Raw genomic sequence first — 18,234 nt, forward strand, 5'->3', positions numbered from 1 at the left:
ATTACGTACATTCTTCTAAGCTAGCGTTTGCAGTCGCGTGCTCGTTTCGCGACTAATTCGAGTATTTCCCCAGATGAATAAAGTAGTCTTATGGATCTTGCCTTCCGAGTACTTTTCCACCGATTCCAAACAATAAAATTTCGACCGGATAAAGACTGAACTATCTGTCGTGACAGGAACTAATCAACAAATGCAATCAAAATGTAGCTGTTCCCACGGTTATCATCCCAAAGCCAAGTCGTGTTAATAAACAAGGACAATTCCCTCAGATCGCGATAAATACTGCCGTCGAAGCGTTTAAATTCGCGAAAATCTAACGCTGAGAGCACATAATAGCGAGGCGTACGGCGACCGAATGGAAAGAAGTCAAAAAAAGATCCATCGGAAAGACGAGCTCACATAGCCTGCTCACATACTCACATGTTCGCCACATGTCTTATCACATGTCTTAGTTTTAAACGGTACCAGTTTACTAACCGTGACATGCCCCTGCAAAAATCAAGCGGGGTGGCTATTTTGGTGTCCTTACAGGAATGTGGTTTTTTTCGGCTTAGAACCGTGCACAGGCAGACCAACTCTGAAAAGCCACAGGTCAAAGAGAATTTTGCCGTTACAGTGAAGGGTTTTACTTGTGTTTCGTTGGTCTGTCGAGACTAGAAATACATATAAGCTATGTGGAATGCATGGACGAACGAAGAAGAGTTCTCGTTCCGGTGGTTGTTGTGAATTCGCCTGCGGACGAATTATTCGCTGGGTTAAGAACCCTGTGCTGATACCAATAAGTTACAACAGGTACCGATTCTCCGCTTTTTGGCAGGCTTGTTCCGCGTTGTGCCGTTTGCTACATGACATCTTTTCGAAGATGACGGCTCCATTGAACTATTGAAATTTACGAAGTTAAACACTCCGTTGTTAAGGCTAGTTATCACTGCTGAGCATTTTGCAGTTTCGGAAAGAATAATAACCAAAACACCTTCGAAAATAATCATTTTGACTCTAAAAGATGACCAGGCTCGGGAATAAGGCGCCAAACAAACTGAGACTTGAAGCAGACATTCACACACGCAACTCTGGTATGTTACGAAATTTCAAACCACTTCGATCGCTTAAAAGGTCACAAAAATGTGGGTACTTCTCGGTACTTCTGTGCCAAAAATCATTATTATGTCTATATTTTGAGGCGTGATGCCCAAAAATCGAAGACATCAAGATACTGTACAAAGAAAAGCGAATATTCATGACCTTGTTACGGGTCAATGAACACTTTGTGATGCGAATAGTCACTGAACACAATCAAAGACAGGAACATTATAATAAGGCTGCGCTCTTAAACACTTACAAATCATTATAATCGTGTCAAAGATTTAAATAATGCACTTTTCTTACGTTTTACTGCAATAAAAATAAGAAATAGACCGCGGAGAAAACCACGTTATTTCACGCTGAAATCCATGATAACTTCGATGTTGCGTCACGTACGTAGAAAATTGCATCATGGGATACTATTCGATCGTCGTCTGTTTATAGCCCATATATTGCAGTGCCCCCCCCCCCCCCGCCCTGCCTCCGCGGGGATTTCCGTTTAGATAACCAGATTTTTTTTCGTTTTAAACATTTCGTAAATTCGTGATTTAATTATGTAGATGCTTACAATTTTGTTTCAGAAATCTTTGAGTGTGACACTACCTGGACTGCAGCTGAAGGCCATTTAAGGTATGTTAGTGTTGTATGTCGCTGCAATGGTACCGAGAATAGTGTCGCCAGCTGAAGTTGCATTATGTGGGAGTCATGTCTTGTAGGTTCATTTTGTTTGAGATGAGTAGCTGATTTGGCCTGCACCCTCATGAACTAAATGCTTGTAGATTCTCTTGCCATAACCAAATAAGCCGTAATGAGTGCATAAAAGCAGAACAGGTTCAAAAACAGATGTTTTGTTAATCGGAATCGATTTTCATCCACACATCCCTTAGTCTCCTTGGCAGACGCTCAGTATCGCACATTCCTCGTAAGGAAATATTGTGTGACTGCATAAGAGGCTACTGATCGTGTTTTTTTGTTTGTTTGTTTGTTTGTTTGTTTGTTTAACTTATTCATTTCTTAACTTGTGACAATTGTTTTCACATCCCTGTTGATGAATGAACTCAAATTCCATTTACAAATACCCCTTATAGATATATCCCAATTTTGCAAGTGCCAGCAAAAAGAAACGTCATCGCTTCTGCATGCATTGCGTGCCGTTTATTTATGTTTATTCGGTGAGTAGAGATAAAGTTGCTTTGTTACTGCTAAATTCATTGTTCATGAGCATGAAAAAAGTTTTTGAAAGAATACGGATTTGCCGTGGATGTTTGGATTACTTTGTTTACATCACCGCCTCTCTCACTACACTCCGGGAGAACAAAACGAAACCAAATACAATAGCTGATTTCCATTCTTGTACACTAACGGCTGAAATGTGAAAAGACATTACAACATAAGTGCGAAAGACATATGCAAAAAACAATTTGAAAACAAGAAGTTTATTCTCATCGCCTCGTGAAAGAACCCATAATATATATGCTAAGAAATAAGACGACAGAAGAGATATCATGGGCCAATTCTACTCCATTTATGCCTAATCTCGTACCTCATTTCATCGATTCACGTTACATTTTGCGTTACCTAAAAGCAAAGGTTACTTGAAAAAAACCTTGATAGGTAGAGAGGCTCAAGCATAGGGAACAGTAAAATAAAATTTATGTAGCATTTCCATGAGTTTTAACGACATCGCCTCAAAACCTTTCTTACTTGAGTCGTTGTTCAGGGTCATGATACACATCATCGTGGCTTTGTGCACGATCTTAGCTATATCATTTTTTACCTCTTTCTAGCTTATTTTTTGATTTTTTTTTAACTTAAAGGAGACGGTATGTACACCCAAATTACGGAAAAAAATAATGGTCACCATGCTCGTTTAAGAGAAAACAAGCATTTATTTCGCTGCCGGGCTTAGTCTGAAGGAAATTTCTTGATTTTGTGTACATGTATGTGCACGCGCTAGTGAGCGCACGATAATGACACGAAAATCGTGCAGTAGGGATGCGCAATGCAGTTCTGAGGGATCATCATAATTTCTCAGAATTATTTAAACAGGAGCAACATTTTTTGTCAGGTAGAATCGCGTGATCGGTTACGGCGTTACGCTATGCATTGGTACCCTGGAGATTATAAAAGAATTTACGCGTGTTCCACCTTATCACTCTACTCGAGGCCGTGTATAGCGATGGGGTTGGCCAAGAGAAAATGAGGGGACAGGTCCATCATTCTCTCTTGGGTTGGCGACCCACCCTCCCACCCAACAAGTCGGGCGTGATCTAACTGTCCGCTTCTAGTTTCGCCTGGTCTTGGGTTTGTCTTGCGCCAGAGGGATTCCCGATAACTTATTACCACGTCATGAATAACGATACCTAGAGTACATCCTTACACGATGCTGTGCAGCCAGCAATTCCAAGTAGAGGTCGTTCTTTCCATTGCACGTAGTATAGCTTTTTTTATTTGCATCAGTAACGTTACTTACAATACAAATATTAGCTACACTAGTAACATTACTCACATCTGTCTCTTATTTGGGCAGGGAGGTTGGCAAGATTTCTGCACAACCTCTACATTAATTATCCATGCAATTTCTTGACTGACTCGTTCTTTTCACGATCGCTGTTTGCCGGAGTATAATGTGATAGTTTGAGATAGTTGCATACATAATTAATGTATGGGGCTGTATGGAAATCGTATCGGGAGGTTAGCCGAGTGCTCTTAAAGGAACCTCTGAAAGGAACCAATAGATTTTCGCAAACGTGCTGAGGCAGGTTATGTTGAGCACTATTTCAATTTTTGTTTTTAGAAAGAAATATCACCGAATCTCCAAAATAAGAGCATAGAGCACCGACTGCTAATGCGATTTGTATTCCCGGGATCGGCTGGAACTAGCTAATACGGTGCCTGTTGTTAACCGGGAGAAACGATGAAATGAAAGCAGAAGGTTGAAAATTAGGAATTTAGTGATATCTCAACAACATATCACTTGTTTCGGTAGGAGAATCTTAGAGGGATTTATTATGTTCATTGATTTATAGCTCTATTGTTAGTCCTCGTTTGTTGGCACACCCCTCAGGAATTTAGCATTGAACATGGAATTAAACTTACGCCGGATACTGATATGGGTATTTCTTTTTTTACAAGTCTATGGATCTCGCCATAACATTGCAAGGTGAAGAACTCGACCAACACGGAACTCATACTAGTTCAAAAACATAATTCAGTTATGACAAAGAAGGTTACAAATCTTTTTTGTGTATGGCTAGACTGGAATTTATACAACTAGTGTTTTCATGAACAGGTATAATAATTACCAATACCACTATCAACAGGAATCCTATAGATCTTTCTATACACGTGCGAACCAAAACAATCTGACTTATGACCTTGAATTAATTGGCTTGAATTATCTGCAATGTTAAACTCACGGATGATACAAACCATCGCTTTATCCAAACATTTTCGAAAATTATATTTTAGGGCCTGTTTTTAGCCTGTGTTGTGAAACCACTATAATCTTGCGATTTATATTGTTGGAAAGGCAAAATAACCAAAGTTAGAATTAGTTTGGGAAATTCTATTTTTGACAGATAAATGCCTTTTGGACATATGCATACTAATGTAATACTTATCATTGCATTTGCAGAGGTGCACTTCTAACACAGGCCACCAAACTAATTTTTTTCCATCTTTTTTTGACATCTTTTCAACAACTTTCTTATGGCTTCCATTCAAACCTGGCAAATCCAAAATTATGAAAAGAAATGTGAGAGGTGGAGTTGTCAATTGACCGACAGGTTACATGGTGCTTGATATTTTCACCGTACCTAGTTCATGCATTTTGATTAGCTTATTTAAACCAAGGAAGGTGGCCACAGTTAGTCATGCACGACTGTGACTGGGTTCTTGTGACAAAAATGAAAAGTTCTGTCAATCTTTTGTCCCTTAAATCTAGATCCAACAAAACTATTCACAGACAACACAGTGATTTGTGGTTCATTTAGTAAACAAGAGTAATGACATATTTTCTTCAGCCTTTGAGCTTGGGTTAATTTGAATAAGTTGCTGTAAATGTAGAACAATCAAAACAATTTCAGACTTATCCTCTATTTACTTAATTATTAATTATTAATACATCTATGGAAGAAACACTGTTAAAAAATTTAAAAAATATACAAAATAAATACTGATTATTCTACACCACTGCCACTAAACTCATCCTCTATTAACTTTCTGTAAAGGTCAGCATTGTATCGTTCTTCTTGCCCTTCCTCTTGTTCTTCTTGATCCTCTTGTCCTTGTCCTCCTTCTTCTTCTTCTTCTTCTTCTTCTTCTTCTTCTTCTTCTTCTTCTTCTTCTTCTTCTTCTTCTTCTTCTTCTTCTTCTTCTTCTTCTTCTTCTTCTTCTTCTTCTTCTTCTTCTTCTTCATCATCATCTTCCTCTAACTCCCCTTCCTCCTCATCGATCATATCATCTAATGCCTCCAGGTTTGGTTTGGCCAGGCTATTAAAAATATGGCAAGGGATTTAGTTCATTAATAGACACCACAATATCATGGAAAACTGACACTTTCTGTGAAGGGGTCCATTTCTTGAAACTTCCTAGCTACTCAAGGTCTTGTCAACTTAGAGGGACCGTTTTCAGGCTGCTGTTTTGGGTCCAAAGCACCAAACTACCTAATGAAACTGAAATCAGTTTTTAACAGAGCTTTGGAATTATAATCTTAAGTACAACAGTAATATTATTATAATTCGCATTATAAATACACATACTGTATTTCTACATCTAAATAAGAAAACCAATTTTTGATTTATATGATGCAAATGGACTTCTCTATAAACTCACTTCCTTCAACTTAATGTCTGCTAATTTTTCATGCAAATGGCAAACCACCAGTTGTGATTACAGTTACCCATCTCATTCTATGTAGCAATTTTTAATTTGGTTTCAAAATTAACTTGTATTTGGGTTTGCATCACTGTGCTCTGTTTTGCATCCTGTACTTTCTTTGTTGTGTTGTTTGTAATATTAATCCTGACATTACATATCAGGATTACATGTTAATACTCTGGTTCTGGTTTCAAGGTACGTCAATGGATACTGCTCAGATATCACTTACTTCCTGTCTGAGATGGAGTAATAAACTACCGTAAATCCTTGAATAAGCACCCGGGGCGCTTATTTCAAATTTAAGAAAAGACGGGGGGGGGGGGACTTAATTGAGGGAGGGGGGCGCTTATTTAATTTTTCCCAAACTGTGGCTGGACATGATCATTTTTTTAATATGTCATCTGCGTGTAAATAACAACATACCAGTCCTTATTGAAGTAAAAAGCCATCCTAAACTTTAAATCGTGGCACCATTAGTACTTAACGTGTTCACAAACTGAAACAATGTACAAATCTAATACTACATGACGAAAACTATACATCTTTTGTTGGGAGGAGGGGAGGGGGGCACTTATTTGAGGGAGGGCGCTTAGTTCAAATTTCGGTTGAAAGGAGGGGCTTTTATTCAAAGGGGGCACTTATTCGAGGGGGGCGGGGATAATTCGAGGATTTACGGTACATGTCATTTTTGATCTGGGACATTGATGGGACCGGCCCCAGAGGAGCTCCCATCTAAATCTATATCATTGGGCTAGCAAAACTAGTGCCAGTCCCAAACCCCACATTAAAATTTAAATCCTTAAAACTCATAATCTTGTTGCTATTGGGATTAGATGTTCTAGGTTCTGAGCTACTGTGTCTGAAACACCTTACAAGATTAGAAGCCACAGATTTAGGAAAGCCATTCCCTAACAGGAATGATTTAATCAGTGTTATTTGTGTCTGAAAGAGAGAGTCTATTTCACATATACAAGAAGCCCAGTGCAACAGGACTCTAACCGAAGCAATTTTGCGAGGCTAATGTTCATGACTAGAAAACAAGACATACTGTCCAGTGTTTGCGTGTTTCCTGTAAATGTCAATGGATGCTCTTTTCAGAGAAATGTCCAGGAAATGGACCATGCCATCTTCAAATTTGTTGACCGTAAATAAAAATAAATAAAAATAGCAATAATAAAAACAATGACAACAAAAATAATAACAATAATATCAATGATAATGATGTGCTTCAGGGCATGAATTATGTTTTTATTCATGACAGTTGGTTCATGGTATTTGACCAATAAAAGTGCTTCACTAGGTCTATTTGTAAGAAAAGTGCAGTCCAATCAAAAGGTGTGAGCACAGTTAGTGGATGTTTAAAATCTTGTGAGGGATGTGCTCTATGACTGATTAATCACCCAATGAATTACTGTTGCAACACCAAAACAAGAAGGCATTAGTTTATAAGATAGTTGAGCATTTCTGCAGTTGAATTTTTCTTATGAGTGCTAATGGGCAACAAACGTCTACTAGGTAGAAAACCAAAAAGACACATGGGCAACCAACAAAAACAGAACTGATTACCCAAAGGGAAATTAGCAAGAACATCTGTGTGGAACACTGCATTAATAGCTTTCAAGCTCATTCTAATAGCTTTGCAGCATCCAAAAGTTCTCTTCACTCTGCCCCCTTGACTCCTTGACCTCTCTTAATTCATTTACGTTTGTTGTGCCTCAAACCTTTGCAGGAAAGAAAATGAGACGTGCTTAATTTCCTAAGAATTCCTAGGAATCTAAGGTGTGAATTTTCATGGTAATTCGGACTCGGAATTCCTAGGAATTCCTAGGAATTCCAAGTTTACATAGAGCTGATTTGGAATTCCTAGGAATTCCTAGGAATTCCAACTGAAATATACTCACCTTGAAAATTCCTTAAAATTCCTAGGAATTTCTGAGAATATCTTGGAATTTGTAGGATTTTTTGAGAATAGGTTGGAATTTTTTGGAAAATCTGAGAAAAACTGGGAATTTTGTATCATTTGTAGACCAGAGAAAATTTTGATGATTAATGCCCAGCATTAAAATAACAAATAAAGTCACTGATATCACATCAAACAGGTTTTAAATCAATGGTTTATTACATTCAATGGCTTTCATGAATTTAAACATAAGAAAAATTATCCTGTTTCTTTTTCATTACATCAAGAATCAAAAGTAAAACTGAAAACAGATATGAAGGTCAAACTTTTACATGTTTGATAAAAAGAGAACTTTTTCAGATAATTTACTTACTTTTTTGGTTTACAAATCCAACAATTTTCCATACACAAGATTTTAGCTTAAATTATTGTTATTATGTGGAACAAATCTGGATTTTCATGAATGTAAGGAATCAATGATAAGAACAAAACTGAGACAATTCATAAAATTAAAAAAGGCTGAGTTTGGGCAAACTTAGCTGCTGTTCAGTTATTTCTGTTGATTCCACAGCTTCTTTTGTTGCCCTCTAATTAGGCTGTCAGCAGCTAGCCTCTTCATCTTCATCTTTGTTGTATGACACCTAAAACAAAATTAAAAAATACATTACATTGCTATATATATGAGGTACTGTAAGACTGGGATCCAAATATTTGTGTGCTCACAGTTTAATATATGCAGCTAATTAAGACCTGACTGTAAGCTGGTTGAAATGTTAAAGGAGAAGACTTGATAACTGTGAAGGTGCTTCTCTACTATTGATAAATACATTACATAAATCTTGAGCTTACATTAGATTAAATCAAGGTTTTCCTTCTTCTATTTAACAAATGGTAAACGCCATAGCGTGCACTATTGAGTTATGGATGCATGCGGGAGGTTGCTAAGCACGAAAGAAGCGTAAGAGTCTAAGCTAGCGAATCTAGCTTCTTGAGTGCTTAGCAAACCTCCCAAGTGCATCCATAACTCAATAGTGCACGCTATGGCACTTACCATTTGTTTTATAACATAACATTGAGACATTGGAACAACAGAAGTCCTTTTATTGAGCTACATCACAAAAAAATGTTCTTGTAGTCTTACATGACAAGAGAAAACAAGTGCGCGAAAATTCATTCATGACAACCGACTGCACACCAGTAACTCGATAAAGTTTCATCTTCAGACAACTGTGAAGACAGTTTCGCATTTCTGGCAGAAGGACGTCGGTCATTGCTTTGGAAACAATGTCTGTCAAAAGATTTGCTTTGTAAACATTAGCACACACGTCAGCAGCGTACTCCCATGGGCAAATAGTAGACGCTAAATTAACCAATCAGAGCGCGCGCTTTGCTTTAGTTATGTTATAAAAGTGTATCAACAACTCTCGAATTGGAGGATATATATCACGGTTTTTAGCCAAATTTAGACTTAAGAAATATTAAAAAAGACACTTAAGATATTAAAGGAACACTTAAATAATAGAGTAAACACAAAAGAATATACGGATGGACAAAAATTGATGATCAACACGGATTGCCATACAGTCAGGCTGAAACACACAGGAGATATATCAAACTATGCACACTGTGGCTGCCTCGTTGGACTTTTTGTCAAGAACTAATTGACTGGGATCAGAGAGAACTGCTATATTTATTTCGTTTGAACAAGTGAGGCGAGAGAAACGATTTGTTATTTGCAAATCAAATTGTTTAGGCACGCACTCTGGGCAACCTAAATTGTTTCAACTTTGCTTTAGCCAGAATTTATTTCATACCATGACTGAGTGGCCCACTCGTGTATGATTCGTGATGATAAAGTTCATTCAAAAGCTTTAGTCCAAATACAAGAATTTACTTTGCATAATATAAGGTTACTTGAATTCGATTACTCACCAAATAATTTTGTATACGACTAATCTGCCCTTTGAATTTTTCCCCGTTGAAACATCCACAGTAAAACTTTCTTTTAGCTCCAAATCTTCGCCAAGAATAACTTGTTTCTCGATAATGACACTCACGCTGTTTTCTTCTGGTCACAAGACCGCAGCAAAAACCATTCTGATATAATTTTGGAAGTGAAATCTACTAAAACGCACGAGCGATCAACCGTTAACGCTGAATTCAAAGATGGGCGCCAAAAGAGAATGAATAACGTGATCTTTGTCACGTTCAGTCACGACGATAGTCACATGAAAATTCGCGTGCTGTGATTGGTGCAGTTGATCAGTTGAGGAGAGAATGGAAACTAGAGAAGACGGAGAGAGAGACTGGCAACGAGGTTGCCGGAACAGTCGCTTTCGACCAGGGCAATTCTGTTTCCCTTTCCACGCTGTTTTGGTGGTCTTTTGAAAGATGGGTCTTGCTTCAAAAGGAAAAAACTACACAAACTTTTTACGACGAAATCAAGGATGGAACGTACTTTAACTGGTTGATCTGTTCCCGACGGTTGTCAAGATAACAAAGGATCGTGAGGCACTTAAATCAAGTTCGCTGCAAAGGTAAGGAATCCAATTTTATAGGGATTTTCTGTTATGATAAGCTATAATTGTAAATAAATCAAACTAAGCAATGCATTGTGTGCTCTTTAAAAACCCCAATAGCCGAAATTCACCTAAAAGGTTTAAGATCGACCTGAGGAAACGAGATAAATTCTGCGAAATAAGCTTAAGCTTGTTGTATTAGTCCACCAAGTCTATTTTGAGAGCCCACGTGTTTCAACACCCAGTCAGCACATGCACAATGCAGCAAGTATAAATTTGCAATGCTTGTCATTTTTTCCTTTGAATTATTTATAAGTATTAACATGATATGAGATCTATAGTCTTTTCAATACATCAAGATGTAGGTTTTTTTAATTTGTCATTTATGTCAGTTATTTATTTGTTTCCCACTGACTCAATCTTTTTTATTCTTTTGATTTTGTTGTGTCATGAATTAAAGTGACTGCGAGGACAAGGAAATGCAAGAAACATATTGATGATCCCACTATACCCATACCAAAATTTACAAGATTCGACCACATAAATCGCTTAAAGCAGTCTTCCCAGGCCAGTTGACGTCATCTCCCTCTCTTGCATCCCTTTTTCCTGGAGATCATTTCCAGCACCATGAACAGGACACCACAGAGTTTTCTGCTCACCTGAGTGAGATGGCTGTTGGCAAAAATGTTGTGGATGACTTTGATGGATTATGGAGTGAACCTTTATGCAAGAATTGAAGCTTCACAGAAGCATTTGATGAAATTGAGTTGCCTATACCTGAAAAGACTACAGAAATACCAATTGATGTAACACACAACAACTCAGATTTGTCCACAGACAGTGATTCAGATAATGATGTTGAAGTTTCAGTTCCGACTCCTCTGAAGAAATTGAGAACTCTGACACTGATGGCCATTCACTGGACTCCCCTGATGGAAGTGAAACTAATGGTTCCCAAGAAAAAAACATTTTCTGCCAAAGAATATGCCTGTATGGCTATTCTGGCCTTAATTTCAAGACATTGTATGACAATGAGAGGCTGCTAAAGATATCCTTGTTTTAATGAAACTACTGGTAATTTGTCCAGAGAATGTTACAGTACAGTTTTACAAATGTACAGCAAGTGTGTGGAAACTGTGAGCTTTTCACTTATGACATCTGTGAGAAATGTCTTCCTCTTTTTCCTAAAGTCAGAAAGGATCAAGTCAAAAATTGTTCAACAGTGGGCTGTGATGGGTCTGTGTGTGAATGTACAATTATATTAAATATATACATGCACATATATACTTTTGGTTTTATTGAAATTGTAAATAATACATGTATATATTCATTTATGCTGACAGAATTTTTTGCTTAATCTATTTATCAAATCTAAGAGCATCCATTTTTCTATCAGTTAAACTCTGGGTGTTTGATTTAAGGGTCCATACGGGCACATATGCACTAACAAATCATGTTGGATCTAAAGAGCAATGTTATCAGTGCTATAGCTTTATGTTGAGTTGTCAGACTTAAACTGGAATTAATGTACGTTTGTTTGGAAATAATTACCTTGGAGCTTGAAAACAATAAAAAGGTACGGAACTCCAGAGAAATGATCCTGTTGATTTTTACTAATTCACACAAACTGATTCATACACTGAGTTCATCTTTAATTTTGACATTTTGGGAAATTTACAGAAATTTCCAACAATGTTTCATGTGTTTTAGCTATTCCCAAAAATTCCTAGATATTCCAAACACATTTTTTAAAACAGTCTGGGAAATAATAGGAGTTCCTAGGAATTCCCAATAATTCCCAGTCATACTTTTCACTATTCCCAAATATTCCCAGAAATTCCAAGGTCTTGGATTAAGCATAATTTGCATGACTTGGAATAACTTGGAATTCCTAGGAATTCCCAATAATTCCCAGTCATACTTCCACTATTCTCAAATATTCCCAGAAATTCTAAGGTCTTGGATAAAGCATAATTTGCATGTCTTGGAATAACTTGGAATTCCTAGGAATTCCTAGGAATTCCTAGGAATTCCTACGAATTCCCAGACTACTGGGAATTTATTTCGCAGGGGTTGTACATGTATGGTTTACCAGTTTTGTAATTTAAGTGCTGTTGGTTACTTTGTAATTGGCACTTAAGGCTGTTATTTGCTAACACAGAAAGCTCAACTTCCTACAAGCTGTCTTGTTCCACAGCTTTTGGGGTTTTAAATTAAAGAGTCACAACAAAGAATGAAAAAATATGTGCACTGTGACAAATGTTTAAGTAACTATACATATGATACGCTTGAATATTTTCTGTGTAACATGCAACAAAAATTGCTTGTATCACTGCCATACATCTGTACCTTAACCTATAATACACCACAGAACTTCCCAAACTTAACCGGTAATTAATTTGAGAATTTTATTTTATATCAATTTTAAAAACAAAATTATTTTGTTCTGGTGGGGACAACGGGCTGTTGACTGGTTTATTGGATACACAAGGATATTAAACTACGCATTAAAGTGGTACTGTACAATCACTTCTTCCTTACGATTTTGAAACTCCATCTACTAAACACTCCCTGCGCTGAATTTTAAGCCTTCATGGCGGGGATGAAAAGGAATTAAAAATTAGAAACTTGCTAATTTATCCAGGTTCAGAGAAGATGTGTTTTGAAAAAAAAAAGCCAAAACTATTAGTTTGCTTTCTCTTACACATTTGGTTTGCAATGTTCTTCTTAGTGTTGCTGGTCAGGAGTATTTTGTGCACCAGAAGAAACTCATAAGCTAACCAGATATTGGAGCATAACATAAAGATATAAACCCTAAAATTCTTGAGAAAGTGCTGCCATTACGATAAAGACCCATTTACGTACAGGTAACAAAAAAATTAATTATTTTGGCAAGACATAACTCTAAAAAAGTTATTAACACATGGCAACTGATACATATAATAACAAGGGCTGATACTCACCATCGATCCCTAGTCTCTTCTCTACTAAGACTTTCTTCGGTTTGTGCATGTTTTCTCTCATACAATCCCTGATCCTCATCCAATCCCTGATCCTCATCCGCTACTGCTAAAACAGAAATTCAAAGCAATATTGTTAAACACAAAATCACGAAAATGCAATTACATATTAAGCTAGACTGACTGTTTTAAAATAACATACAGGCTTGCAGAATTAAAGCTGCTTCCTCAGTAAAGGGAAATTTATAAGAAAACAAAATTCAATCACAAACAACTGTAAGAGTAAGACCTAGGTTTTTAAAGTTTACTTCAATTGACAATGAAATTAAAACAGAACAGACTGAATCTCTAGTGGTAAAGTTTAGTTGGTGAGAACTACATCATATTTACCACATGATAAAAGACATCCTCAGAAAATAAAAATACAAGTAGATAAACAAACCGTTTTCCCCTTCTTTAATTAATAGAGGTCTAAAGCGCTGACGTCACATTGCCTGGCAACCAAAAAACTTGGTTCTAAACAATGAGACAGATTTCAATAATGGCCGCCCTGTTAATGAGAGGTGAAAATCACTACAAATCGAATCATGTAGAAAGAAAGGAAGGTTCAAATGTAGCCATGCTGCTGCACTGTTCATACATGGTATCTACAACCTAAGTAGAACAGACATGTAGTGTCAGTGGAGAAAATGGAAAGCCACCAACACATTGCTCCCATCAGTTTCTGAGATGTTTCCCCCAGCAAAGCCAGGCTACACTGCTCTTCTAAGAGAACTAATTCATGAGGATCGAAATAAATTTTATCAGAGCCTTCAAAGCTATGGAAAATTTACAGGACTGCAATGGATCATGAGTCCTGAACCTCAGAACCAGTCTAAGCCCCTGCCTGTTGCTACTACTGACAAGATTATTTTCTCTGAAGAATTTCTGCAACTACCAGACACCTGGAGGCAGCATCAGTATTTGATGGATATCGCCAAACTGGATTGGCCAACAATTAAAGAAGTTAGCCAGCTAACTGCAGGACAGAGAGACAATCCTTCCTGGCAAATGATCAGGAAGGATCAACTGACAGCCAGTAATTTTGGGTGTGCTTTAAATGCTAAACGAGTGACACCCTCTCTTCTCAAATGGCTCCTTGGTGACTATGACTTATCACAAGTGAAAGCTGTACAGTGGGGGGTTACAAATGAGCCAGAAGCCCTGAAAGCACTCACATCAAAAACTGGCCTATAGGTGGTGAAGACTGGGGTTTGGCTAGATGAGTTGGGACTCCTTGGAGCTTCTCCAGACAGCCTGGTGGAAGACGACAGTGTTTTGGAGGCAAAGTGTCCATACACCCAAAGACACTTAACAATTGAGGAGACCTAATAGAAGACAGATCCTTCTCCCTGGAAAAGAAGGATGGAAAAATTCAACGACCATGTGTATTGGCACCAATCCCAGGGCCATATGTTCTTTACCAATAAAGAAAGAAATGCTACTTTGTAGTCTGGACATCCATAGAATTTGTTTTTTTGGAGATTCAACGGGAAGATTCTTGGGTGGAGAAAGTTCAGTAACTTAGAGATTTTTACCTTCAAGAACTCTTTTGGAAAATAACTGAAGGTGAATTGTAGAGACATTCTGTTAACATTTTACCAATCATCATGTTCTACTCAGAAATAAATTTAACAGCAGACAAAATAATGTTGTAGAAAGCTATCAAGACTGTAACATTTGTAGGTTCTGCATCGCAAAATGGTAAATTATATGAATAATTTACCATTTTGTCAAATTCAAGTAATTTACCAAATTCAAGTAATTAAGTTTTTTTTTTCCATTGATCCGTAAAGCAAATTAAATTAAATGAACTTCAAAGTTTTTGTAACAAAATAACTTTTTCCTTCAAATATTCTCTTTTGAAACCTCTTCTCGACAGAAATATTTATAAAAAAAATATGTTAGTTACATACTGTTAAATAAATGTTTTGGTTCAGAAGTTAAAGCTGACCTGGTTCTTATGTCCTTTTGTTCTGATTATTATTTTTCTTATTTGCAGATTTAGTGGCAGACTTGCTCCCCCTACCCCTCTCCCTTCATATGCTATTTTTTTTTTTATTAATATCTCCAGCCCCCTAAATATCCCCTATCTCAAATTCAACTACCAAAAACAATTTTTAATACCCTTTGCTGTTAAGACTCGAAGTGAGATAAAAACAACTTGTTTTTACTTTATTAAACTCTGAACAGTCAAAATCTGTTCCATCACATCCCTCCTTGAAAAAAGGAATAGCAAGTTCACAAAGCTGTTCATTAACTAAAACATTTTGTCCATATAACATCATTCATGTAGTTCACAAGTTTACATAAAAGAAGCATAAGAACATTCTTATGCTGCTTTTATGCAATGTTCACTCTTCTACTTTAGTTCATAATGCTTAATTACTAACTCTGATAAGTCAAAATCTGTTCCTTCACATCCTTCCTTAAATAAAGGGAACTGCAAGTTCACAAGAGTCGCACATGACTGAAACACTTTGTCTATATGATACCTTAAAAAAGGGGGGACAAAACTGAGAATTTTAAAATCTTTGAGCTGGGCATTAGCCCTCTCAACATGTATGTAACACCTGGCAATTGATTTAGTCACCTTTGCTTTGCTTTTGGTAAACTTGCCGTTTTCAAGAAAGGGTGGTATGTTTACACTCACACCCTTCAGAACAATATCCTGAATAAGGAATCCCTTATCTGCCAAGATTTAGATCACCAGGAACAAAATGCCTCAAAATACTAGACTGTTGCACAATTTCCTTATCAGAGATTGAACTTGGGTAGAGATTGCTAACATAGGTCCATACTCCATTTGGTGCTACTCCTGTTAAAACTTTAAATGAGTCCATCCCTCATTAACTTGAGTAGGTACATGTAGCATTTTTGCTGGCACATAAGGCTGGGTGTTGCTACTTCAATGTCAGTACAGTCAATGACAATTCTGCATTTTGAGAAGGTAGAAAATGATGATGGTGAACACAACTTGTTTTAATTTGCTTCTTGAAGGGATTGTTTTCATTAAATCATCAAAAAGTAGTCCATGGAGGACATGTATAAATGTTGTGACAATGTTAGATATTGTTGCAACACTACAAGAAAATAGCTGTGCTAAGTGCAGATTGGTGTAGTTTTGACGCAACCTCATAAGTGTTAGAAAGATTTGATCTTCAAATGCGATCAACTCGACTTTCCACCCGGTATAGTAAGAAATTGATTCCTTAAACTGAGCTGCATATTCCACTACAATGGTAAACACCTCCTTGGTAAGGAGCCCTGTTTCCATTCTGATGACTTCTGAACTCAAACTTCAAACAGAATAGTGTGTCCTCTGGTACTGTTTAATCTCTTAATGAGAATATAGCAGCTCTTGTTTAGTCAACTCTAGTTCAGCCTCCAGTATTACTTGTTCAGTTGAGATGCTTTCATTTTGCATTTGCTCTGTCAAATTTTCTCCCTGAGTAATAGCTGCCAGGTCACAGAATGCAGATGCAGCAAGCTTTGAATCAAGTTTCCTTTTCTTCTGAGCAGGATTTCCCCATGTAGGAAACAGTTTGTGAGCATTTCGCTCAAAAATTTCAGGTCCTGCCATTTTTAATCCATCTCTGAAGTGGCAGCTACACACCTTAGAATGTTGGCTTGGTTCTCTATCAGCTCTCCTGAAAAAGCAGACAGCGAAAAATTGTGAAAGCCTCCTGCATGCAACACAAAAGATCTGCAGGTTTTCACTAAAACACCTAGGCTTTAAAGCATGTATGTTAACATTTCTCATACACATTTCTGAAATTTTCTGAGATTCTAAAGGGTTTCAAGTACATGCATGACCATCACAAATTCTTCAGTGTCAAATGAAATATTAGATAGCATTGTTTCATACCTTAACGAGCGAACCCAGCAGCGATATTCCTCCTTGCCCTTTCTTTTATTTGGAAAACAAAAAAAAACTTGCGAGTGATTCCAACTGATGTTTACAATCCGGAGCAAAGCACTGTACCATGGCGACCCCTGACCTTACCAATCGATCAAAAACATCCTCATACTGTCGTGTACATGTATATCGCTCTTTCTGGGGCAAAGTTTTGTGAAAAACTCAAGGTTTGGATCTAAATCCATGTCCTCTTTTGGTCAAAACAAACGTCGCATGAAGAATAACAATGTTATTCAATGCACAAAAGTGAAGACAAATCCAAAATGGTGACTGTGAGTGTTTCGCATGACTTTGTTTAGAACCAAGAATTTGATTGTCATCACATCATGACGTCACCCTTTAGTACTCTATTGATTTGACACATTAAAAGAACAAACAACGTAAGTATCCAAAAATATGAATAAATTCTCCAAAAGATAACAAGAGTGGCAATGTTCTTCACACAAGAGCTGGCACAAAGAGATAATGGCAATGCCACCTGATGAAGACATGACAAGGCATTGGAATGTATCCCTATTACATGTATGTACTAATTGGACCAGCCGCATAGAAATGGAAACCTAGGCAAGTACTTTTTGAAGCAGCCTCACATGATGACTATATACACTGCATGTCAGTCTACAAAACGTTGCCTCGTAACAAACAGCTTAAAGGATGCCAGTCAACAACAGAAGAAAAGAAGAAAAGAAGGGACAACAACCCTAATCTTTACTGCTTAATTAATTAAGGTGATTCCTTAGTACTGTACTACATTGCGAACCCTTCAAGTGAATTAAGTAAATAAATGAAAAAGTTAAAAAAAAGGCCTTGATCTCTAGCACGTTACTATTGTAGCCGGATCTCGTACCCAGATCCTGCTCTTAAGCCAAATGTGTGACATCGTGACATCACAAACCTGGAAGGTGGATGAGCGGAAGCCTGTCGAGCAGGAAG

The 18,234-nt window shown here is 37.2% G+C and overlaps 2 long non-coding RNA genes and 2 pseudogenes across 5 annotated transcripts in view; 2 read left to right on the forward strand and 2 right to left on the reverse strand.

Annotated features, from left to right (window-relative positions):
- Nucleotides 1-3,500: 3,500 nt before the first annotated feature.
- The window catches only part of LOC149105043 (uncharacterized), a 15,750-nt gene continuing 1,016 nt past the window's right edge, over nucleotides 3,501-18,234 (reverse strand). The window contains exons 1-3 of one of the 4 annotated variants that reach the window (XR_016210160.1): nucleotides 9,797-10,054; nucleotides 7,531-8,505; nucleotides 3,501-5,577 (exon numbers count right to left, since the gene is read on the reverse strand). This is a non-coding gene — a long non-coding RNA (uncharacterized LOC149105043). Of the gene's footprint in view, nucleotides 5,578-6,193; nucleotides 6,257-7,530; nucleotides 8,506-9,796; nucleotides 10,055-13,346; nucleotides 13,453-18,234 lie in introns of those variants that run through there. The other 3 variants (XR_016210159.1, XR_016210158.1, XR_016210161.1) reach the window with 3 other exon arrangements.
- LOC149105044 (uncharacterized) lies at nucleotides 10,185-10,905 on the forward strand. The gene is made up of 2 exons (XR_016210163.1): nucleotides 10,185-10,401; nucleotides 10,844-10,905. It is a non-coding gene; the product is annotated as an uncharacterized LOC149105044 (long non-coding RNA).
- LOC149105045 (uncharacterized) lies at nucleotides 13,885-15,153 on the forward strand (annotated as a pseudogene).
- Nucleotides 15,539-18,043, reverse strand: LOC110041563 (uncharacterized; annotated as a pseudogene).

Source organism: Orbicella faveolata, unplaced genomic scaffold (assembly GCF_042242905.1).
Source record: "Orbicella faveolata isolate gen_17 unplaced genomic scaffold, um_ofav_v1 contig_34, whole genome shotgun sequence".
NCBI lineage: Eukaryota > Metazoa > Cnidaria > Anthozoa > Scleractinia > Merulinidae > Orbicella > Orbicella faveolata.